This window comes from Danio rerio, chromosome 19 (genome assembly GCF_052040795.2).
Source record: "Danio rerio strain M-AB ecotype USA chromosome 19, GRCz13ab, whole genome shotgun sequence".
NCBI lineage: Eukaryota > Metazoa > Chordata > Actinopteri > Cypriniformes > Danionidae > Danio > Danio rerio.
The window spans coordinates 17,406,149-17,433,455 of NC_141039.2; the positions used below are offsets into that span (position 1 = coordinate 17,406,149).

At 35.3% G+C, this 27,307-nt stretch overlaps 1 protein-coding gene and 1 long non-coding RNA gene across 11 annotated transcripts in view; one reads left to right on the forward strand and one right to left on the reverse strand.

Annotated features, from left to right (window-relative positions):
• The window catches only part of ptprua (protein tyrosine phosphatase receptor type Ua), a 438,644-nt gene that overhangs the window by 27,398 nt on the left and 383,939 nt on the right, over positions 1-27,307 (forward strand). The window lies entirely within an intron of this gene.
• The window catches only part of LOC147832506 (uncharacterized), a 33,645-nt gene continuing 24,808 nt past the window's right edge, over positions 18,471-27,307 (reverse strand). The window contains exon 2 of the long non-coding RNA XR_015945329.1: positions 18,471-21,073. This is a non-coding gene — a long non-coding RNA (uncharacterized LOC147832506). The remainder of the gene's footprint in view (positions 21,074-27,307) is intronic.

Below are 27,307 nucleotides of genomic sequence, written 5' to 3' on the forward strand. Positions count from 1 at the left end.
TATGGTTAGCTACTGAGTTATTAACGCACAGCAATACCACACAAAGAAAGGACGGCCATTGAAAGAATAAACAATGTGTGGAAAGCTCCATTATAGTGCAATAGACAAGTCTGTTGACCAAAGTTTGACCCGCGCATGCACGAAGTAGGCAGTTGTGTACAATTATGTAACCTATCGGCTCAAAGATATCAGCCTAATTTTGATATCAGATTGATTACGATAACATTGAAAATAGTGTTTATCGGCCGATAACCATATGGCTGCTTATATTTTGTGCATTCCTAAACATATTATATAGACAGTATGTGCGTATAAGTCAAGATTACAGCAGATTTATCTGTATTTATAAACTGCTTAATGCCTATTAATGGACTTAGTATTTGCTAATGCTTAATAAAATATTCACAGTGTGTATGCTATAAAGTGTTACCCAAAAATAGGCATTAATCCAGCAATCCAATCAATTCCTTATAAACAAAATCCCTTCCTACATGTTTGGTCGTTTTTGTTCAAGAAAGAGCTTCGTTTTAATATATGAACAATAGAAAAGAAAATACCATCACAATTTCATGCTGACTTTAATGCCTTTGGTTGAGGCTTAGAAGCGAGTCTCTAAATTTCCAGCAAATCACTTGACTAATCTTACTCTCTCTCTCTTTTTCACACTCTTGCACACCGTTTCCAGTTTTGAGATGAGACCAATTTATTCTGGCTCAGTGACATCACGGGCACCAGTGCGGAGCTGCGCTACACGATCTGAATGCTGCAAAGCAAAATGCCACAGAGAGAGAAAGAGAGAAAAAATGACACTCATTATCAGAAACCACAGGAGTGAGACGGATAAAAGTGCGGGAGTGTGTGTAGTGTGAGGTCATTTGAAGGACACGTTTCATTAGTTAGCAGAATGGTCATTGATGCTAATATGCGACCTGTAATAGATGGAGTGTATGTGTGTTTGTGTGTGACAGTGGAGTCCTTGTCTTCAGAGCTCACTGCTGCCCTTGTGTCTTCAGGCTCAATGGCAGGTTTATTCCCATGGGAGGCACTGTGGATGTGCATGTGTGCATGCTTGTGCCATTAGCACTGTCACTATATGAAGCCATAAAATATGACTATACCGCATCTGCCAATCAAACTCATAAATGGCAAGACTGTTTTGACTATTTACCACTTTCCAAAGCAATTATCACACTACTGTAAGCAGAAAATTATATTAAATTGCAACTCTCTTTCAGTTATGAAATAATTGTTCTGTACTGCTCTGCTGTAGACATAGGGCAGTTCAGAGTTACTATACACAGGCACGCAACCTTATACTTAGATGTAGGGCTGCACAATATGTCGCAAAATGATCATTATTGAGATAATGGTATATGCAATATGCATAACGCAAATGTTTTATAAATTACATACATTTTATTAATTGGTTGTCTACCTAAATTTGACCAATGAAATGGGGCCTTGATATTTTTATGCCCACCTCACGAGTGGTTGCTGTTCTGCTTCTGGCTGAAGTTAAACAAAGTGAACCCGTAGCTGAAAATAAATGCTTATGGCAGGACTCGATATACTGTAAGAGAGGAGAATGACAGCAACCAATCAGTTGCTGAGTCAGACTATGTTCTATAAATACACAGTGTTTTAGGGTGCTTTCACACCTGTGAATCGATTCAGTTGTTCCGAAACAGAGATTACAATTGTTCCATTGTTGCTCATTGCTCTTGGTGCGGTTCGCTTTCACACGGCAAAATTTCTAAAAGGACCAAAAGAGCTAAAACCAGTCACGTGTGAGTAAACTCTTCTCACATTGGTCAGAGTTTCATGTTTTATTTCTGCTCAGCTGTCGGGGTGGGTGGTGGTTAGGTGGTGTTTGACGAGGTGCGCGCGACATGTCTAAAGAGCAAGGAGGGATGCGGTGGGGTGGGGTGAGAAGGGTGCGTGACTTATTTGAGGACCGGGAGGGAGACACGTGATTTCCGGGAGATTATTACTCATTCATGACCATCCGGGAGTCTCTGTGCATTTGCGGAAGACTTATGAAACTTCTGGGAGACTTGGGATGTCTCTCTCCATATAGCCGTATGCCTAATACATATCCATAAAACACTGTGATAAAACCGGGCTCGGATCGTATCGCTTTCTCACTACAATCAATCCGCTCCAGAGTTAGTTTCAGTCGAGCCTAGACCACCTCATTCAAGCGATCTTGGAGTGCATGATTTGGCGCGGATCCGAGTGCCACTGCTGGATTCACATATGCTAAACGAACCGCGCTAACTGGGGTAACGAGACAAGGTTCCGAAACAAAAGTCTAGGTATGAAAGCACCCTTAAAGACTAAGGGCCCTATCATACACCTGGCACAATACAGAGCTACACTGTAAACCCCGCTGTTGACATTACTAAATATATTAAATTATATTAAATACAATAAGTTAATTTAACTTGACACTACATAAAATACCAAGTTTTGGCATCAAAACCTAAACATCAAAACTCAATAGGCATCAAAAAGCATTTAATATCTTAAGTTCTCTGTACTGAACATTTGAATTTCTTTAAACGATTAAAATGTTTCTGTTTAAAATGATTGGTTGCACATGAAATATATATGTTAAATGACACAAGGTGGTCAAGCGCAGCAGGACAGAGGCACTACCTGAACCCATCTGACGAAAGAGATAAGGTAAATTCATAAGTAGATATTTTTATGCTTGCATACATTTTTTATTAATTGATATACAAGCAGGGGCGACACGGTGGCGCAGTGGGTAGTGCTGTCACCTCACAGCACTGGTTTGAGTCCCGGTTGGGTCAGTTGGCATTTCTGTTTGGAGTTTGCACGCTCTCCCGATGTTGGCGTGGGTTTCTTCTGGGTGCTCCGGTTTCAGGTCCAAACATATGCACTGTAGATGAATTGGTCAAGCTAAATTGTCCATGTGTGTATGTCCTGTTCCTCCAGGTTAATCGTTGAGCATTTTTATGACCCACCTTGTAAAAAATTTGATATTACGAAATACCAACATGGTGTGACTAAATATAAATTCAGTATACAGTAAACGGCCCTGGGAGTAAGTTATTAAATATAAAAGCTGAAAAATTTGGATGTTTAAGCCATTTTAAGTTATTTGTACTTAAATATTTAAGTTATCCGCAATTAAACATTTAAGTTATCTGTAATTAAACATTTAAGTTAATTCAGTGAAGAGACCACATTTGATGGAATCCAGCTTTGTTGTAGTCAGTTTATACATGACAATTTAAATTTGTTTAATGTTATTATTAGCAATAGTATTTATTATATGTCAGGTTTTGTAGACAAATGCATCACCAAATGAAGCATAGGCATAGGAAGTGTGTTTGGATATAACTTTTTTCTTTATTGTTGTCAATTTATTCATTTTATGGACATTAGAACTGAATTTAAAAATAGTTTTGAAGCAATTATTTGCACTTAACAAATGAAATTATGAAATTAAATAGGCTATGTAATGGATGTCTTCAGTGGAGTGCGTCCACCACCGTTTTCTTAATCCATGGTCAAAATAAGTGGCTGAATGAAAGAGGTTCATTCTGTATGGTCTTTTAGACTTTTCTCACTATAGTAAAGCATTCGGTTTTTCCACTTACAATGTCCGCAATGTAATAAAGAAATATGCCATGGCATGTCATGGCAAGGTAACGTGAAATGTTGTTTATAGCATATTATGCTCAAAACACTTTCAGTTAATCTGAATTAGAATTAATTATATTTGAAAAATATCTTTAACCTTTTTATTTTAATATCATTCATTCATTCATTTTCTTGTTGGCTTAGTCCCTTTATTAATCCGGGGTCACCACAGCAGAATGAACCGCCAACTTATCCAGTAAGTTTTTAAGCAGCGGATGCCCTTCCAGCCACAACCCAACTCTGGGAAACGTCCACACACACATTCACACACACATTCATACACTACGGACAATTTAGCCTACCCAATTCACCTGTACCGCATGTCTTTGGACTGTGGGGGAAACCAGAGCACCTGGAGGAAACTCGCGCGAAAGCAGGGAGAACATGCAAACTCCACACAGAAACGCCAACTGAGTTGAGGTTGAACCAGCGACCTTTTTGCTGTGAGGCGACAGCACTACCTACTGCGCCACTGCCTAAAATAAAATTTATTTTAAAATCTAATTTTCTTGAAAATATTATATCGCAATTATTATTGCAAAAATCAATAACATCGCCTATGTTTCCAGTATTTTATCCCTTAAAAGGTTAATATTTTTTCTACTACACATAAAGCCAACAAAGGCTCAGTCTAAAATTGTAGCCATATGCATTTCTTGATATTATGAATTACGTAGCCAGTTACCAGTTTGTCCAGTTAGCTATCCATGTACATCGGCTGACTTAATACGCAAAGAGGAGTTGATCACGATGATGGAGTTAGAGTCTGGCATAGAACTAATAAACTAATAAAAAAAATAATTAATTAAACAAATAATGGTGAGAATGTGGTAAAAATCATGCAAGGTTTTTTTTTTTTTTTTCTAAATTGCTTTTTAAAACTCGGTTGGGTTTAGGGTAGTGAGTGGGCGGGTCAGTCTGTGCTTTTGAAAATACTATTGGTTGGGTTTAGGAAAGGAGGAGGGTTGGTCAGTCAGTTAGTCCACAGCAGCCTCTGGTGAATTTACGCAAGAACAGCAGGCTTGAATACCACTCATTAGAGAAATTTGAGATCTCGAAAAGCGTACACAGCAGCCTTTGGTGGATACGTTAAAACAAAAGCTGCAAAAATAAATAAATAAATAAAATAAATAACTTTAGCTCATATATAACACATATTTGGCGCTCTAGAAATGTGTATAGCATTACGTTTTCAGAATGAACCTGGGTTGTCTAAAGCATATCCCCAAACATAACCATCACAAAAAACATCCAGTAAGTTTAGAGAAAACAAACTAACTTTTTAATGCTTTTTAATTTACGAGGACATAGAAAATCATTCACATTCACTCTTACACACACAAATAAGTAATTTTTAATGTGCATCTGCTCTAATAGAAAGAAGTCTTTAGGCAAACAAGCAGCACATAAAAAAGGCAAATTATTTTGATTGTAGTGCGTCACCTCATGGAAGTCGATGTGACCTGTTGAATAGCGCCTGCTGAATCTAGATAATGCCCCTATTATTAGACGCATCCAGCTGTGGAATAAATTAATCATGGTTGACTATGAAAGGAAAATTCATACAATGGCATCAGCAAATTGAAAATTATTATTTGTCATACTTTCACACAACAAGATGCCAGCATAAGTAAAAAAAGATGATTAAAACATGCTCAGCAAACTACTACTCAGTCTGTTTACTTTAAAATGACATCTTAAGTTAAATATTTTATGTAAAATGTTTTCTGGTTGAATCCTTTCATACATTTGTGATAGTGTATTGCAATATTGAACTCAAAAACAAACTATTTAAAGCTGATTTATGGCTCAAAAAGAGTACCAAAGTTTCTTACATTTTTTTTAACGGTGTGTGTGTTTTACAATCACAACTTTATACCAGAGTGTATCCGTGACCTTCAGTGAATCTTAACACACTCGTATCACTCGTCCCACTGGGTTTGTCTCTCCTCACAACAGTTCCAACAGTTTCTGGGACAACTAACAGCAGAAAGTAAGAAAAAAGTGATAAAATGAAGGCCATCTCATCTAAGCTGACACAAGACAGGTTTTATGCATTATCCTGACCCCGGTGACCTTTCATGCAGCATTCTGGGTCAGTGTCACTGAGATAAATGAGAAGACTGCAAGATTTTCCCCCCTCTAAGATTGATCTTTTTTTTTTTCACTCAGAGGAGGGAAAGGGAAGTGTGAAGATGAGGAAAATGGAGGAAAGAGGATAAGACGGGAAAAATGAGAACAGACAGATGCTCAACAGCTCAGGGTCTGTCACATCAGCAGCACAAAAGCCATTAGGAGCTTTTAAAGGCATAGCTCACCATAAATTGAAATTTGGTCATCATTTACTCATAATCATGTCATTCTGATCTGTGTTTCTAAACATAAAAAAACAAAGCACATATATTTGAACATCTATGTACATATTTTTAATTCCAATGAGTGACTTTAGACCGTAAAACTAGTCATAAGTGTACATTTTTTATACATTGAGATTTGTGCATTATCTGAAATTTTTTGTTTTAAGGTTTGCTAGTATGGACAATATTTAGCTGAGAAACAACTATTAAGAAATCTGAATTCTGAGGGTTCACAAGATCTAAATATTAATAAAAATGCTTTTAAAGTTGTGCAAATTAACTTCTCAATGCCTAATCAAAAATTTATTTGATATCAATATAATGGACAAAAGCCAGTGTAAGGAGGATAAAATTGTGGTGAAATGGTAATATTTTCTAGACCTGGTAAGAACTCTGGCAGCTGCATTTTGTACTAGCTGAAGTTTGTTAATAGAGGACGCTGGGCAGCCAGCAAGCAGAGCATTACAGTAATCCAGCCTAGATGTCATAAAAGCATGGACTAGCTTTTCTGCATCTGAGATGGAAAGCATACTTCGTAACTTAGCAATATTTCTCAGATGAAAGAAGGCAGTTTTTGTGACATGGGATATATGATTTTCTAAAGTTAAATTGCTGTCTAATATGACACCCAGATCTTTTATCGTAGACCTAACGCTAACTTTGTATCCCTCTAATTGTAGGTCGAGTTGTGAGATCTGCTGTGTAAAGGATTTAGGCCCAATAAGTAATAATTCTGTTTTGTCTGAGTTTAAGAGAAGAAAATTGTTGGTCATCCAGTCTTTAAAATCTTTACACTCAGTAGCTTAGACAGTTCAGACATCTCTTCAGGTTTAGTTGAAGTATATAATTGAGTTTGCTGATAAAATACAATTCTCTGTGATACCAGAGTAACATCCTTGTATGTTACTTTTATGACACGAGGTCTTATAATTTATATAATATGATGATGATTTTATTTTGACTAACTTAACATTAATTCTCGGCCTTGAGTTGGATCTAAGATGAACAGTTAATTTTATAAAACATATATATATTTTTTGTATTTTAAAGAATTTTCATAATTAATATTCATGCAAAATATTTCTTTAATGATCTTAGCATATCACTACAGTTTTGTCTTTACATTGTTTTCCAGTTACATTTAGGATTGTTTTCTGTTTTTTTTTAGAATAATCATTGTACTTATATAAAATATAAATATTTTTAATAATCCCAGCTTTGATTTTGACCATATTTTACCTAAAATTGGGTTAAAACAACAATTTTTATTATTTTTTTTGCAATTTACATGTTTAATGGTTCTTTTTTATAATTAGATGTAACCTTGCAACTATTTATAAGTATAGGGTGTGGTTCGCTCAGAGTGCCATTTAAGCTAGAACCTCTACCATATGTAAATGGATTTTTTTTGTTACATATCGGACATTTATTTTATACAGTAAATGCGATATCCAAACATGAACTTGTAGTTATTTATCTCAATTGCATATTATGCCATAAATCAAAACACAAAATTCCGCATTCCAAAAACTCTATATTTTCAGAGCTCTAAATTATTCATATATATGTGAGAACCTGAATTCTAAAGGAATTCGAGGTGAAGCATCATAAATAATAATGTCATGTAAATGAGAGCTCCAATAACTCTCCTGAGAAATGAAAGGACAAATTCTATTAACATTTCCTTCTTTGGTGGTCTCGAAATTATATGTCTGCTTAATCATAGTTTATAGCAGTGATGGATTGTGTTATTCTCCTGCTTGTTGTATAGGACAATGTCTAGTAATCTTCACTTAGTTACTGGAAGGCTGCACACCATATTTATTCCCGAGCAAGCAAACATTATAAAAGTTTGTTTTTACAAGACTGCTGCAAGGTTGCAGAGTTATATGACTAAAGTTTGCACACATTCTTTATTAAGACTTTTTTTATCTTTTGTCTCAAAATAAATGTAAAATGAACACAAAATGAATGCACACCAACAAAGCAATACTTTGTTGGTTTTTATTTTCTTTGTTGGGAAACTTTTAAAAGTAAATTATATGACTAAAATGAATAACTTTGCATTGTAAAATTAGAAAGACAAACAAATAGAAAATGAATTAAATTAAATAACATGAAATTAATTTTCATGCATCAGTCTGAAGACATATCAAAGGCTTCGGATATTCAACAATATTTACTGTATGCACTCATAAAGTGGAGAAAGTGCATTGCAAAATGTGAAGGAATAGTGCACCTTCTAAATTAAAGAGACTTTTTTATTGTTAAAGTTGTTGCTTTCCTCCATTTTTTTATCCTTTCAAATAACATGAGTTGCTTGATTGAAAGTAGAGTATCAAAGATGGCCACTGAGTGAAATTACTTGCCTTAAAAGGTCTTTGGGTTAATTTTGTGATAACTGGAAAATGAACATTATTCCTTCAGCTGTAACATGATTCAGCTTTTCTTAATAAATGGAAAGTATGTTGGCCGACTAGAAGATTGAAAAGAAAACATGTTGCTGCATGATACTGGAAGGGGCTTGTAGATGCATAATCACAATTATTATGTGTTGGATTTTTTTTCTTTTTTCTGTGCATAACATTAATCTACAGAGCTCAGCTCAGGGCATTTGGTCATTTGGAAGGATTTGGTTAGAATTTGCTTTGGCTTCTGATTGCAGTCATGGAAACATGAGCTTCGGTCTTTACAGAAATTCTGGAGAATCTTGTTGATTTTTCTCTTCTGGAGAAACATGCGAGAAGCTGAAAATGAGCTGTGTTTAAACTCTACTTGAGAATTTAAAAATAAGACAAAAATGAAAATTCTAAATAGTTATTTTATTCTTTTCTTTTCTTTAGATTAACATGGTCGTCAATCCATTTGGACCATGTGTCCGTTACAATGGACCACATGTCACCCCATATTTTTTGTGGTCCCTGAACATTTCATCTAATTTCAAGCCTGCAGTCCATGAGAGTGGATGATTGTCATCCAATCAAATGGTAGTAAGGCTCGGCATGTTGTAATTAAAAAAAAAAAATAAAAATCCACTACACTGAAAAGTAGCATGTCATCACTTCACTCCAGACAGATATTTACCACATATGTGTTATTTTTTATATGTTTGCCGGTATTTCATAGATTGTATGTAAAAAAGGATTACACGTACTAATTAAAGTTTAAAACCTTTTGTAACACTGCAAGCTTTAGATATATCGAAAATTTATGTTCATTAGGATGTACAATGGGTTCAAAATCTGTTATTGAAATTAAATCTCTAGTAATGCTGGTTGAACTCTTATATAAAAAGATTATATCGTTGTACTAATTAATTGCTGAAACTATTTCATATGCAGAATTTACAGATAGCATTTAGCTCATGGAAATATCTCAGATGTGGACATTATGTGGATTAATGAGAAAGATGAAGATACAGTTTGTAATAAACATGATACCAGCAATCGTGTATGTTTAATTATTATTATTATTTTGTTTTGAATTTTGAATTTTATGTTATGCTCAGGAATATATACTTAAAGGGTGTTTAATTTTTATTATTATAATTTGGTCTCATTTATAGGAGCCTCAATAACTTTAAAAACATTTTTCAAACAGTTTTTGTATAAATCATAAATTTAGAAAAGACAACAGAATCATGTAATCAGGATAATAAAATAAACAAACTCACCTTTTTACTTACCAACAATTTCACTGCGCTAAAGTCACAGCATGATAACATATCCATATCTCAGCAGGTTCTGTCATGTTTTTGAGTCCCCTTTAAACAGTTTTCGTTGTGTTACGTGAATATTTGCAGGTGTTGTGACAAAATCCAATGCGTTTCTTCAGTTGTTTGTGTTGTGAGATTTTGCAACACATTTGCTGTAAAAAAATGAAGATCGTTTCTTAATTTGCTGTATTTTTTGTAATTGCACGTGTTTACTTAAACTGCAGCGTGTTAAGCTCTCTCAGCCATTGTTTTAATGTACTATTTAAACGTTCACAAAACAGAAATTGGAAAGTCATATAATGGGCGAATGGACATAAGCCAGCATGGCGTGGTCACATGTTTAGGTGGCAACTATTTGAGACAACTGGAAGCCAGAGAGGTGCCTCTACCTCACACAGATGGTAAGAATGGAAAAAAAAATGTCAAACACAAAGTTCAAAGGTGTAATAAGGAGTCAAAGAGAGATAAGGGAAAAGGCAGAAGCTTGACTCTCCACAGACAGCCCTGGGGAAATATAACAGGGCACACAGAGCATTATAAATTATAAACAAACCTCCAAACCCACAGTCATATTGAACCTCATGATAAAATCAGACCTGAGTGAATTCTAAAGGGCTTTGACAAGATAAAGCACCATATCTGTATGAGGTTTGCTGGAAATGGAGAAGGCAGCTGTAGTACGTCAAGGCTTTGCGAGTGGCTGAAGCAGATGAGATCTCTTTATGCACTCCTGTTCCGTTCTCACAGACATCTACTACAAATGTTGTACAAAGTTTGCTACTTTTTGAAAGGTTTTGTCTACCTTTGCTAAGATGACAACAGACGCAAAGTTCGGAGGCATCAAATCTGAGATTATTCCCCTCAACATGCCCTGCTGAAGCTCTAGGTCTCTGTAATATGGTTTGTTGGCTTCATACAACACCACTATAATATCTTTACTCTGGTAGTTTTATTCAAATTCACACCTTCAGGGAGAGAGTCCCACAGTGAAGACGAGCGACAAAATTTCATGGTGTTAAACTGATTTGAAAGCTGGGAATTCCACACAGTCGGACACATTTCACATTCTTCTCAGGACAGCTTGCGAAAACGTTCATTTCTGCCATGTTTCAATTTGCTGTCTCCAAACATAAGTTCTACTATAATTATGCGTGTGACACTTCATTGGCAATGTATAAAAATATATATAGCCAGTGTTCCTAGAATTACAAACCTAACAGATCCCTTAGATTTTTAGGATCACATAAACTAGAAATTCTAGGAGTTTAGTCAAAGCAGGGTGAATGAGCTTTCCGCTACTATGCCCCTCGCTGCTGGAATCAGCTTCCAGAAACGATCAGATGTGCTCCAACATTAGACACGTTCAAATCAAGACTGAAAACACATCTGTTCAGCTGTGCCTTTACTGAATGAGCACTGTGCTATGTCTGACCGATCTCACTATTATGCTTTTCTTTTTTTTTTAATTCTTTTATAACCTGTTTTAACATCTGTTTTTAATTTTTTTTCTGATACATGTCTTTTTTTTATTCCTGTTTATGTAAAGCACTTTGAATTGCCATTGTGTATGAAATGTGTTATATAAACAAACTTGCCTTGCCTTACATAAAGTATATTGTATAATCTCTTTCATAGCCACATATAATCTCTTTCATAGCTTTGAAAAAAAATGATTAAAAGACATTCCATATCCTTGAAACTTAAGTCTGATCTGGCAAAGCCCATTCAACAAAAGTGTAAAGCTTCAAACATGGTTAACACAAATCTAAGAGATGATTGTCTTATATAATGAGCATATTTAATGTAGACCTTTATTTATTTCAATAACTGATGTATAGTAAACAGAAGCTCATTTGCACATTTCTGACACTCTTAAGATGTTCAACAGATTTGTGTAGAGAAGATGGTAATAGAGTTTTTATTTTTTGGTGAATTATCCCTGTAAGCACCATCTGTGGCACACATTTGTGCTAAAATGCAGTGGTAACAGTGAAAACAGACACAAATATGTACATTTATCAGTAAGACCTTAGTACTCTAAGTACATGTTGGTAGTTGTTTTAGTATGACCCAAATTTTAGTATGTAAAATGTTTCAGCATGTTAACCTCTTAAGGCCCAAGGTGTTTTTTTTCATGATTTTTTTTTTTTTTTTTTTGCTATTTTGGCTTATTGAAACCTAATTAGAATAAAACCTAAGTATCATCTTTTGACATGATGTACTTTTAGAGAAAAATCATGTCCATTTATGTGGACTTGTGGTCCGAATTTATATAAAACACTTTGTCCTGTTTTATGTTAAATGCATATTTAATATAAAAAAAATGAAATAAAAACAAAAAAACAATTTTGTCTATCAGAGAGTAAAAACATTTTTTTTTCTCCATTTTGGACATAGTGTTTGGGACATTTCATATGCTGCAAGTTGCAGAATGACACTGTATGTCTGTAACAAAATATAAAACATTCAAGGTATTTTAAATAGCTACTTAAGAGCTAAAATGTGCTGTCCATGTAAGCCCTAGGAGGTTAAAAATGTTTTAGTATGGGTTTTGTTTATGCAAGTGAGATAAGCCTAGTGCTAATCGACAAGAGGAGGGACCAATGAAGGTCCATACATCATAGTTATCAAGAACTACAACTGTTTATTGCTGGAACACTCAGCTGATATCAATTATCACAATACTAGTCAATAGACCCTTTTTCACATGCCTGTTACGATGTGTTTAACTGTCATCTTAATCTTAAATCGATGCGAGGTGTTTGTAATGCAGTGTCTATGGGGCTGAGAATAAATTTGATGTTATTATTTCTTCTGGCTCCCGTCATCAGCCTCACATAAATATTTTTTTCTTTTTCTAACAGTTTTTATAACACCATCATGGAGTTTTTCTTTTATTATTTCAGCAACTAGGATTGTTAAAAAATATATTTGTTGTACTCAACTATGACGTCTTCTGCTTCTGAGAAACCCGGAAATGTGAAAAGGGTCTATAATCATGAATCATACTCATGAACATTATAAATCAAAATACAACAAAATTGCATAAAAGGCCCATAGGCCGCAAAATAAAGATGAGTAATAAGGATTACATGAATAAAAGACAGATAATGAAATCCCAAGCAATTTGATATAATTATATACAACCTCAGAGACGTGCCATAATTTTTCTCTTCAAACACTGGGGAGCCCTTTGCAGTCACATTGGAAAACCAAAACACATGTTGGCTGAGCTTCCAATGTTTCAGCAAGAAACCCTCACCTTTAAAGTCAAAGTTTGGGTGCTGGTCAAAGGTCGGCCAATTAGGTAAGACAGAAGAGTGAGTTGATTAGGCCCACTTTCTCAGCTACAGTAGGTGCACATTATTTCTGATTGCAAAGCACAAATTTGAGGTTTGTAGAGTCAGCATAATTATCTAGTCAGTGTTCTTCCTCCTGAAATTTGGAGAAAGTTAACCATAAGGTTATGAGACCCTTCTCTGGTCATTTGGTCATTCTTGAGTTTATCCTAGAGTCAATATTTTACCTACTGAAATTTGGAGAAAAATGTGAAGCGAAGTTAACCTTAAGGTCATGAGACCCTTATCTGGTCATTTGGTCATTTATTGAGCACAACAGGAGAACAAAAAAGAAAAAAAAAAAACACTTTTTTTACAGTAGTATACCGTAGGTTAGGGTCAGACACAATGACTTAACTTGCTGCTTAATTACACTTAAATAGTGTTTTAGTGATTTGTTGGAGAGACTAACTAGCCAGCTCACTGTTTGCTGGAAATGTAGCAACTGAGTTACATGTAAGTCAGAGTTTTGATTGAAATAATGTTCTTCGCTATTTTTGTCCTCCATTGTTTTGGTGTATTGTACGAGGTCCATTGAGTCACAGTGGTCAGCTATAAAACACATACTGTACAAATTCACACTCTTTGCTTTAAACATAGAATAAAAGAAATGTATTAATTGAAAGTTGTACACTGTATAGTGTATTGTACTGGATGTTAACTTGTTTCATAAGATCTAATCTACAAACTTTTTATAAAGATAGTTCACCCAATAATTTAATTTATGTAATCATTTAGTCAACCATGAGCTATTCTATATATGTTGAACACAAAAAAATATATATTTTAAAGAATGTTGGGAACCGGTGAACATTGACATAGTGAGGATAAAATGATTTGGAACAAGTCAAGAATGAGTAAATAACAGCAGAATTTATTTTTTTTTGTTGTAAAATATCCATTTAACCACTTTTCTCTCTTTAAGTTTTGCTTTTACAATCTATTATTTGTGATTTTTTATATAAGGAGTTTCACAATATACATAGAATGGTTATATAGGTCAGTTGTTCAAACAAACTTTTTTGAGGAGACAATACACAAATCCAACCCAGGCTCATTCTGAAAACATACCACTATATACATTTCTGGAGAGTGCCAAATACGTCCCAAAAGTGACTTTTTTTGCAGTTTTTGTTTCCACGAATACACCAGAGGCCGCTGTGTTTGCTTTTTCAGATCTCAAATCTCTGAGTGCCAGTTGCACCTGCTATTCTTGTATAAATTCACCAATGGCTGCTCTCCACTACTGTTGACGACTGAATGACTGACTGACTGACCGATCAACTGACCCACCCTTCTCCTTTTCTAAACCCAACCACTAGTGTTTTCAAAAGCACCAGTCAACCTGTCCACCCACTTCCCTAAACCCGATCGACAGTTGTAAAAAGCAATCGTGTAAAAAAGCCCTATACCTCCCGTAGAATCCTGTTCAAAGATGAAATGCAGCCATAGGGCTTTAAAAGTCACGATCTCCACAAATGTATAAAGATTTTTTATGTCTTTTTTTATTGTCACAAAACATGGTGTTATCATCTGCTATGGCTTTCGTACCATGCTCAAACTAGCTTTTTTGTTTTTTTGTAAAGGATTGAACTATTTTCCCTTTTTTACTTTGAACACATCCCAGTTCCCTCATGTATCTGTGTTTACCTCCTACATTTCCTTCTCAAAACCTCAAGTCTTACTGAATCAATGTCTCTGAGCGAGTGAAAGTGAGCATGTGTATTCAGACTGAGTCTGCCTGATTATTGATACAGTACATCAGCCCTGTGTACATACGTGAGGAGCGTGTTTTGTTGCTAAAATCAGTTTTGCTCCACCACCAGAGGCCCGAACGCCGAATCTCAGTCCAGTCTGGTGCTCTCTTTCTGTTTTGTCAGTCAGACAAGGCCGTTGTGAAGGGCGCAGTGGCACACGGCTCTGGAGACATCAGCAGCACTCTGTCAGGCTTTCTGATCCTGAATCCAGCAGCCCTGACAGTTGCGACACGCCGAACAAATATTCACATCTAAGTCTTTCTCTTATCCACACACGCAGTCTTTTTCCTTCAGTTCTGACAGGGGAATGTGCACCGCTGCAGAACATCAGATGCGCTGATGAATAGCACAATGACATCAGGGAGAAACAAAGCTTTGTGCTGAGTCAGAAGCACACGGCATCTCACGGCTGTCAGCTGGAGATGCTGAATGTTGCAAAGTGCGGCGATGAGACGTGTCTGCGAGACGGCTTTAAAATCTGTCGATCTCTCTTCTTTTTGAAATTAACATCAGGATCAAGCAGATGGAGACGCTAAGAAGAACTTAATCGTTTTTCAAGTCTGTCGCATCTTTAGATGAAACTCTGATGCAGTTGCGCATCCAAAGACTTTCAAAAAATCCCCTTCTCTTTGACCTTTTCTCCCTTTTACCCATAATCCCTTTCTAATGAGTTCGTGTTTGCTCGTGGTGAAGGGCATGTCTTAAGGGATTGGGCAGTGGGCCTGTAGGCATGTCTTGTACCCCATGCTTGGCTGCTGCTGCTTTGCCTGATGAGAGTGATTGATATGTCCTGAGTTTATGCTGTAAGGCTGGCCTGAAAACTTGATTGCAATTTATCTTTGTGGAAGTGAGGTCTTACAGTTCACTCACTCACTCACTCACTCACTCACTCACTCACTCACTCACTCACTCACTCACTCACTTACTTTCATTTGGTCTATTCCCTTAATTTATCAGGGGTCGCCACAGAGTAGTGAACTGCCAATAATTCTGGCATGTATTACCGCCAGATAGCCTTCCTGCTGCAACACAGAAAGTAACTCATGCAATGCCCAATGCTTGGAAACACACGCACATGTGCACACACACATTCTCAAATTTAAAAGCAGCAAGTTAACTTTGCTGTAAAAAGATAAGTAAACCTAATGTAATTTGGAATTGTTAATTTAACCTAACTTAATTTTGGTAATTATGCACAAAATTTATTATCTTAATTTTAAGGCAAATGTTTGACTCTGTTTTTTTTAAGTTAAGTCAACATGAACACTTTACTTGAAGGGTGTTTATTTAAATGCAAAAATGTTGCGCGGTGTAATGGATCACAAATCTAATGGTTTGGATCACACTACGTTTTTTGAGTCACGGATTGGACCATATTTTGGATCAGCGAAAAAAGGAGGAGACAACTGTAATTTGCTTTCCGTTTATACAAAAATATTACTGCAAACATATTATTTAACAAACAGAACTTAGAAATTGTAATTTAAATAAAAATAAAATCAAGAAAGAACCAGCTAAAATTATCTTTGCTACTATTTCTGATAATGCTGATTATAGAATTCTAACATCTTGTACAACATATATTTATTTTTATTTAATGATTTAACAATTGGGTTGATGTGGTGGCGCAGTAGGTAGCGCTAGATGGTTGCTGCTTCGAGAATTGGCTGGGTCAGTTGGCAGTTCTGTGTAGAGTTTGCATGTTCTCCTCGCGTCTGCGTGGGTTTCCTCCCGGAGCTCCAGTTTGCCCCACAGTCCAAAGACATGTGGTATAAGTTAATTGGATATGCTATGGATTTGCAATTGTTATAAATGTTGGATTATCCCACAAGTTCAAAAATGTTATTAATTCATGGGGTCACGTTCGTTTCCACCTAATCTGTACCCCTACATTGATACAATTTTAAAATAATTTTTCAATAATATTAAGATGACATGTTTTTGTGACACTGTAATACAAATATTTGAACAAGTATTAACACTTGACACATGGCATTTTATAGAAAATTCACTTCTATAAATTCTATAATTCAATTCTTCTCAAAATGCAGAAAAATAAAATGACTCAATCACATTTATGGCAAATTATGTTGCATTGTAATGTTAGGTTGTCATGACAAAGACTCTGACAGATTCTGGTGTATTTGTTTATGTCAAGTTGTCATAGCAAAGACATCTCAGACAATGTCTTACTACCTTGAAAATTGACATAGCTAAGCATACTACACTAAATGACAGTTGTCATAAACATGCATAGAATCTCCTTAATACTCATGACATGTATGTCATAATTAAAAATGTTTCATGACAATCTTCAACACCCCTTCAAGTAAAATGTTATGAAGTTAACTAATCACTTTAAGTAATGCTCACTTTTTCAAAGTAAAGTCACCTAAATGCTTTGTACAGCGCATTACATCAACTTTACTTTATCGTTTCACATCTTTGGAGTGTGAATCTAATAATAATAATATTCTTTTTTTTTTTCTTTTTACCAATTTCTTTTACAATCATTTAGCAAGTTTATAATACAAATGTACATAATAAAATATTCATCAAAAAACATTCAACACATGACATTTTAAGATTATTGAAATTACTATGAAGTTGTTTTAAAACCATTTAAAACCTATACCTGTCACATTAATTGAATCACATTTAATTCTGCATAGTCTCTGCATCCGACACGCAATTGAAGCGTGTTCAGAGAGGTCTGGCTGTGTGTTGGAGAGGATTAGCTCTGAGCTAATAGTCATTAGCAGTCCACTTCAGCCTCTGTAATCAACTCTACCCAGGGACTCATCAATACCGTGTTTACCAGAGTCCTAATACTATTATTGGCTTATTAGAGAGAGAGAATGATTGTTTTACTTGCTGTGAAGCAGGAAGGTTGAATGCAGATAATTTAACTAAGGCCTAGATTTCGTTTTGTGCTATAATCAAAATGAATCAGTAGCCAGGGAATTAATGGCTGTCATAGGACTTCATAGGAGGACTGTCATAGGAGGGGAGGCTTGTTCGTTTCTAAAACTATTGAAAATCATTTGGAAATTATGCAATTTGTGGATGATAATTGCAAAAAAAAAAAAAAAAAACTGAAACCTAAGTGACCTGCAAATTATTTGATTAGAAATATGTGGTTAATTGTAACACTATTATTCAAATAACTGGCTCTGGATTAATTAGAATCATTTAAAACTCTTTTTTTAACTGATTCATAAAAAAAAAAAAAAAATAAAAAAAAACACAGGACATACAAGTCATTTGATGGTAAATTGATGCATTGTTCCCACTGTATGTTTCTGCACACTATTGCAATAATATATTGTCATATATATTTATGCTGGTTGAAACACACTTTTAAATGATCATTTAGCCAATTTTAGCCAATCATGTTTGTTTGTATTGGGTTCATTTTGCATTTCCACAACCAGCATAGAGCCTTGGGGATCGCGAGAGGCTGAACTGTTTTTCCCCAGATCCCACACTATGACAATTACACAAAAAAGATTGCTATAAACATTTCTTGCCATTGTTTTGTGGTATACAATATTCTGCCTCATCCTGTTCAGTTGTGTCTGAATATGTCACATGTGGGGCTGTATAAAGCACCCGACAACAGAGCAGAATCGCAAAACACTCTTTTAATAATACATCCTCTAGAAAAACAGAATATTGCAGAAGTAGGTGGAGTAAAACCACACAACATTGAAAATATTCAGCACAAAACAAGGATTACATATAATAGGAAAAAATAACGATAAACCAGACAAGACACAACTGAAAATCATATGTAACCATAAAAACAAATGACAAGATCATTTGAATTCGCTTTTTATATTATTAATATTCAATTTAACTGTATTTGTTTAGTACTTTTACAATGTAAATTGTTTCAAAGCAGCTGAACATAGAAGATTATAGTAAATTGAAACTGTCAGTCCAGTTTTCAGAGGTAAAGTTCAGTTTAGTTCAGTTCAGCATGGTTTAATTTTCACTGCTGAAAATCTAAACACTAAAGAGCAAATCCATCGATGTGTAGCAACAAATCCAGTCCCAAACCAAGCAAGTCAGTGGCAACAGTGGCGAGGGACAAACTTCACCAATTGAAGAAAGTGAAGGAAAATATCGTGATAGAAACCAGTTGGGCACGGCCATTTCTCCTCTGCCCAAACTTTTTATTATCCATGTTAATTTTACTTATGTAGTACAATGTAGTATTATGTGTTTTTGACATTTTTATTGTTGCCATAATTATGGTCATTACCTTTACTTGAGGTCATGTGATAATGACAAATGGAGGACATAATATGTCCAAATTCTAATTATACTACTCACATTCATACTGTAAATAATAAACTGAACCTTTTGGTTGAGTAAATTTATATTCAAATGGGTCACATTTTATTTTGATGGCCTGTTTGTTGAATTTAAGTTACATTGCATCTACATGCCAACTAATTCTCATTAGATTTTAAGTCGACTGTTAGGTTGGGGTTAGGGTTGGGGTTAGGGTTAGTGTAAGTTGACAAGTACTTGCATAAGTTTCTTATAGTCAGTTAAATGTCTGTTGACGGAGCAGTATCAACAGATATTAAGCGGACAGTCTACTAATACTCAAATGGACCCTCAAAATATAGTGTTTCCTTCAAATGTAGTACCTCACAGTAGAAGACCTATGCAAATTCTGATGCAGATAGTTTTTTTTTACTCTTTCCATCTAATATTTACAAACTATTTCAGCTTTACTTACATTTCCTGGCAACATTTTAATATTATCAGTTTTAGGTTCAATAACAATGCTACAATGAAAGTTATAGTACTTAGTACTTAATAATGCATGGGATTGCAGTCATTAAAGTTGGTTAGTTAGTCTGTCAATTGCAACCTAGGCTTATTCTGAAAACGTAGCCCTATGTACATTTCTATAGATTGCCGAATTATGCAGCCAGACGTAAATATGGGACAACCAATTTGTCCAGTAGCTCTCGATGCACGTTGGCAGACATAGGATCCAGAGAGGAGTTGACCATGATGATGAGCTTCGTGTCTGCCGAAGAATGGTTCCAGAAACCGGGTAAAACAAAAACAGACGCCAAAAAATAAAATAAAATAAATAACAGGGTGAGAATGTGTTAAAATCTAATAACATGGTAAAAATCAGGCAAAGGCTCTTCTTTTTATGGATTACTTTTTAAAACATTGTCAGCTGGGTTTAGGGAAGTGGGTGGGCGGGTTAACCTGTGCTTTTGAAAACACTATTGGTTGGGTTAACGGAAGGAGGAAGGTGGTTCTGACGATCCGTCAGTCAGTCAGTCAGTCAGTCGACAGCGGCCTCTTGTGGATTTATGCGAGAACTTCTGGCATGAATGGCACTTACGAGAGAAATTTGAGATGTCAAATATCATACACAGCGGCCTCTGGCAGATTTGTAAAAACAAAAACTGCAAACATACATCTTGGGACATATTTGTTGCTCTTCAGGAATGTATATAGCGGTACACTTTCAGAATGAGCCTGGGTTAATCGATTACCTTATGGCTTTACTACTTAATCAGACTGTATGGATATGTCCTAATCTGCATGGATTTTTGCCTCCTACATTTTTTCCCCATTTCAAATTCATCCAAATGTGCCTGCCTCCTGCTTTTGATCATATTATAGATTAAACTAGATTCACTTGGTTGATAGAGATGGACTTAATGTCTGCCGTTACAATAACTGCTGTGAATTATTATTCGCGTCCATTCTGCATGACAATTTGTTGGATCTGCTCAGTGTTTCCAATGTATTCACTGTCTGGGGTTACGAGGATGAATTAGGCTTGAGTTATTAGCCATTAGACATAAAGCCAGACAGTTTAACGCCCCTGTCGAGCGCTCGTGACAGCAAATATATAAGCGTAACTGTTAACGCGAATGTTAGCGGAGTTGTTATTCTGATTCCACATGCTGACACAAGCACTTACATACACATTTATTACACGAGAGTCATCGTTGAGTCCTGTCTCTTTCCATGGCATGGACTGGTGTGTCGGTGACGCTAATGTGCTGCGAAGCTTCCGTCTCTCATCCAGCGTGGCTCATGGGGACATAATTATGCCGGTTGCTGCAGTCCTCGGCCTTGGGACATCATTACGGCACCATCCTCTCAGCGTTCTCTGGCACATTCTGTATCTCGGCCATTAGCACCAACACCCCTCACTGTCTACATCACAATAAACAAGCCGTTAGTCTGTTTATGCCAGAGCTGGCCATACGGGCCACTGTGTCTTATTAAGACTGAGGGTATTGAGTCAAGTTTGTGTACATGTGTGTTGTTCTTCGTTGTGTGGGTTAAATAAAAAAGGAAAGAACTTGACAGCGGGTTGACATGCTCAGGTGTTGGTTGATGGCTTGTTTTACTGTCATTAATTTGTCAGACTTTGTCGGATGTGATTGTAGACTCGGCTGTCAGGCTATTGCAGGTTTAGTATCAGCTTCCAATGGATCTTCCACAGCCGGTTTATTGACTTATTTGTTAAATATTTTAAAAGAGTTTGGCACATTAGCAAGTTATTGACTGGTTTAATGTGAGTCAGAGCGCACCGCTCTGTATGTCCATTTAGAAATGTGCTGCTGACCTCTACTTTGAACACTTTTTAAGAAATGGTCTGTAAATTTATGTTTTTTTTATTTTTATTTTTTTTTGGTTTGTCTCAAATCTAAATTTACAATGTTAGTGGATATAGTTATTCTTTAGGTGAAAAATACATGTTTAAGTGAATTCAATTCATGAAAAAAACATGTTCTGGTAATCCTAAATCAAAGTCTGACCATTTGCTTCAACATTTGGAGTGGCAATTTTTCTGTTGATGTGTTTGATGGCTTTAGCCACAGTTAGATTACAGTTAATTTGCTATCATTGAGAGAATAATGCAGAACAGTTAAACCCCGCCGTCTACTCAATATTCCATTTTATTTGAAAATACATCAACATGCTAAACTAAATGTAACTTCCGGTTTACTCAGGCTCTATTTTAATGATCTAGGACCAAAGTCTAAGGCGCATGGCGCTAAAGCATTAAGGCCATGTCCAAATCCACTTTTACTATTTTAAGAATGAAAAAATAGGGCTTTGGGCTGTGGCGTATGGTTTAACAGGGTTGTGCTTATCCTCACATTTGCTATTTACATGGTGTACTTTGTCCATGGAAAAACTGAATGGAAAAACTAAATGATTCACTAGGGAGAATAAATGACCAATAATAACAAGTGTGGTAAAATAATTTAGTTATATCCAAACACACATCCTATTTATATGGCCCATATGGTGATGCATACGTCTCCAATACCCGGCAGGAGGACAAATCTATAATAATAATAACATTATAAAAAAAAAATGCCAATTGTCAAGAATAAACTGAAAAAGCCCCCCGAGATGAAGAAAGCATGGAGGCAGTATTTTTTTTTTTTTCATATTTATGTAGTAAATAATAATTTTTGAAACACTTGAATAATTTCTTTATTTTTATTATTATCATTTATTTATTTGTTTTCATTTATAAATATGTTTATTGCTGTACATCTTGTGTATATTAAGATTTTAAACCTGCATAGGCGCATGACTAGCATGCTCTGCACTGGACTTTAAACCAGCTTTTACTTGGTAAATTACATGGTCTATTTCAATATTTCAAATTGACCTTAACACACCTCCTTTTTAAACCAGCACACCCATGACTCCATTCGTGCAAATGGATTTGCTTTTTAAATGTGGCGCAAAAATGTGAAAATTATGGTTGCAATCCTCTAAAATAGCAACAAATCTACAAATCAAATCAATGATAGGGCTCTTAGTGTTAATTAGACTATATTTTGAAATTTCTGCTATAAACTAATTAAGCAAGATAATTAGCAAAACCACCTGTATAATAAATAAGGGATCATCAAGTTATTTTTTATTGACTTTTTTCAATATCCCAAGATTTTATTTACACATAAAAAGTTTTTGCTCCAAACTGTCATGGATACACTTAGCACCATGTGCCAAGGTTGCAGGTTAAAGGTAATGGCTTTGTTGTTAATAACCTTTATTTATAAGCTTAACAGTAAGAAGTTGTTTTCTATGTTATTTTTTTTATTATTATTGCAACTGCACTGTTAACAACTGGAATGATGTACTTCCTGCCCTTTTTATTTCTTGAAAGTACTATTTGAAGGATGAATGTTTTGAACTCAGGTATACTTTAATTTAGGTTTACTCTCATAAATGTTAACACTTTATAGAGTAAAACTATACAATTAGAGATTTAAGCCTACAATTGATGTATTAGACAAAGAGGCTTTTTCAATTTGTGTTTTTGATAAGATTTTCAATGAATTTTTTATCATTTGTGTAATACTGTTCTTATTTTTACACATTTTCCATAAATGTAAATAGCAAAAAATCACACATTGTAATACATTGTAAATGTTTAAGTGTAATTTTTAAAATGTTTATTTTCTCCAAATAAATAAAAAAGAAGACTGCTGACTAAATACTCGTTTTTAGTCTGTTTGCGTCTAAATTAGTAGTTTTGGACTTAAATATGGTCAGACTTTGTTAGTAGTCTTCAATCTGGCTGCTTACTTTCATCCATCCTGGATCTTGGCATTACTGCAGTCATCCTGTTGAAAAGCTCTCTATGTGGGCATCACTTGTAATTAATGCTTGCTATCCCAAAATCCACCTTGCAAAAATGTAGCAGTACATTATCTTGAGAAAGAAAACCACTGACACATTCCAAGTAAAATGTGCATAACAATTTCTCCAATGGAATTCATTTAAAGGGATTGTTCACTCAAAAAATCACTATTTACTCACTTTTCTTTTCTTTTTTTCTTTTTTTTTTTGCTGAACACAAACTAAGATATTTTAAAGAGAGTCATTGATTACAGATTTCCAGCATTCTTTAGAATAATTTATTTTGTGTTCAGCAGAAGATAGAAACTCATAAAGGCAAGTAAAGGGTGAGTAAATAATGAAATAATATTTACATTCTCTTTTTTGTGTGTGTGTTTAACTTAAAAGGTAGTTTTTTACATGACGTCATTGATGATGCACAAGATGGTGGGCGGGAAGTGATTGTTCTACATAGGAATCGCTATCAGGAGATAAAAAACGTTTATGTTTTATGCTGTTTATAATTGTTTAAATCAGCTAATATAATAAATGCTGAACAACTTTTATAGACTTCCAAAACGTTTTGCTCATAAAGTGGGAAAAAGTTAAAGAAATTGGCTTAAAAATGGATGAAAAGGCAGAATGTAATATCCATTCATTCAATATATTCATGTGTACAAACTTTTTTGACAGCACTAATAATTATTATATACAGGCTTAGCTTTGTGTATTCTTTGTTAACGTATACAAAATTCAGAAGAACATTAATAGTGTACTCTGCCCTTCAATGGCTGCACTGAAATCTTGTATCTTGAAGTCTTGTATTGCAATAATTCATGCTTTTACTGGCGTTTCGGCAGAATAAACAACCAAACAACAACAAAAAAGAAATGCTATCATTGCAAGCAAAACTAGATGGTTATTATTGTGGAGTTCTGTCCAGTAAAAAAAAATAATAAATAAATAATGATGATAATAGTAATAATGTAGACTATGCATTAGGCATGGGCCGGTATAAGATTCTGACCGTATGATAAACTTGGATAAAAATATTACAGTATCACAGTATAGTGATTACTGCTCTAGAACATATTGTTTTTAAATATTGGGGTAAAAATTAGAACTTTTTTCCCTTTGAACACAATAATTTTACTTTGAGAAACATTTAAAATATTTTGTCAGGCTAAATAATTGAAATCAGTAAATGACTTCTGCTGTCTTCATCTTTGAATATCTTTTCTGCTGGAAATACTGTTGTGCTATCAAAAAAAAAAATTACATAAAAAAATCTTAAACATACCTTAGGAATAGTATGGCAGAAAATTTTGGCAGTTTTCAAACCTTGACTTTATTAAACCGCAGTATAGCTTTAAAACGGTTATCGTCCTATGCCAACAATGCATTCTCGCCTTTGTGTGCTTTCATCTGTTTTTTCGTGTATATGTCTGGAAGATATAACATTATCCGCATGGAAAAAACTACAGTCATTCATAGAATGTTTTTGAACCAAACTATAGTAAAGTGTTTAATGTACACTACAGCTCTTTGTTAATGAATGCTACCGAATACTGTAGCATACTAAATTGATAAACTGTAATAAATACTATAATGCTTGTGCAAACTGTGGTGCATTGTGATGGTGTATAATAATTATTAAAATGTAGCCTGTTTGATCTTTTGTCTACTACAGTTGTGATGTACCATAACCATATAGTTACTACAGCAGTTTAACTAAAGTATGCTTCAAAACACTGTAGTACTGTCTTATTTTTTTTTTTTCGTGTAATAGCTTACAGTAGCTATCTACTGCCTCAATAGCAAGCAAATAAATTTTAGTCGCTTACTCGGTCCTCTTCATAATATAAGGATCATGCCCAACATATGTGGCTATTTTCTATTTATATATTATATATAATATGGTATAAATCACAGAAATACAGACTTTTCTCTGTTTCCCATTCAGTTTTTGCCCTTGATCTGAATTTCGCGTGTCACCAAACCATGTGATTGAAAACAACCTATATTTACTAAAGTAATTTGAAATAAATAATTGAAAAATGGATCAGTTTGAACAAAATGTACCCGTTTAGACTTTCAGTGAACAGATGAGATCTAATTTAACTGGTTTTAACCAAGTAAAAAATTATATTTAACATTTGAACCAACCCATGTTTAATTATTGAAAGCAAAACTATATTAATTTGTTGGAAACAGCTCTGACGACTTTCAACTTCATGATTTCTAGGATTTTTTTCATAAATCACGACATTTAGAAACCTTTTAAATGAATTTAGCTTGTGCGAGCCGTAGATCCGAAGTGAAAACTGAAACTTTTGATCCCTCAAAATCGTTTGACTGGGTTCAATGTCAAATGACATTTGGTTCTTGGCAAATGGTGGCAAAATTGCCTTTCCAGCTATTCCACATGGCTGTGCTCATTCATTCTTCAATTATTTCTAATAAAGGAAATCATTTACGGAAGCCCCCTGATGGGCTAGGTGGCATCCGCCCACAGGCTGACACTCAGAAACACCCTCAGACCTCCATAAACTGGCCATAAAAAGGTGTTCGTGTGAGAGAGAAAGCGCACAGCAGGTCTCGCATCTTCAATTAATCAATGTCAGCACTCAGGCGAAAGCAACCAGCGCTTCAGGCTGCTTCTCTTTCTCTTGTTCTCCATGTGTCGCTTCCCTCATGTTTGCTCTCATTCAATTTTTCCTGCGACAGGCTGCATTTCTCTCCAATAATCAGTGAATATTTCATAAAGCATGTCGACGGTGGCCCGTGGAGGGCAGAGGAGGGCGGCCTGGTCCCGCTGAGCTCGCAGGTGCTTCCTGACGGCTGATTGCCTCTGATCTCCACAATGAAATGCGTCGCAGTCACATCTCGGTCCCAAATCTCGGCCCGTTTCCCGCCGTGTCCTCCTTCAAGCCCCATCACATCACACAGCGGCGTGCCTGTGTTTGCGCTTCTTATTTATTCACTGCGCGTACTGCAGATGGAACCGGCTAATGAAAAATAAAATAAACCCTGGTCGGAGAGGGTGTGTTGGGAGGTCTGGGATGCAGAAGGCAGCGGAGGGTACCGACCGACAGGGGCAGACAGGGATGATCTTTGTTTTGGCACTGATGTGAAGTCGCTCACTGATGCAAAGCAATTTCCTCCCTCAAATTGTATTTTCTGCAGTGTAGGGGGTTTGTGATATTTGCGTGTATGTATTGCATTATGAATTTTATCTTCGTATGTCTGCTGTCTCGCTCTGGAGAATGAGTCATTTTGTTCCGTTGCACATTTCCAAGTCGGGAGAATGAAATTTTGACTTTTCCGTTGTTCAGTTTAATGGAGCATCATAACCTATGCACTAAAAATGCACATACCACTGCTGATGGAAAACTTGTACTTTTGAATATGTAGTTATATAAAAAAAAGATGCATAATTGTAAAATCTTAAAGTGACAATTCACTCAAAGTTGAAAATTCTATCATCTACTCACCCTTCACTTGTCACAGATCTGTTTGGCTTTATTTCTTCTGTAGAACACAAAATAAGATATTTTGAAGAAGGATGGAAACTGGCAACTTTTATAGTATTTGTTTTCCCTACTTTGGATGTCAGTGGTTTCTGGTTTTCTCCAAAATATCTCCTTATGTGTGAATGTGAGTAAATAGTGAGTAATATATTTTTTGACCTTTAAAGTTTTATATTTATTTATAATTCCTCCACATTCCAAGGACAGGCGGTACAGGTGAATTGGGTAGGCTAAATTGTCCTTAGTGTATAAGTGTGTATGTATGTGTGTGTATGTGTATGTGTGTGTGTGTGTG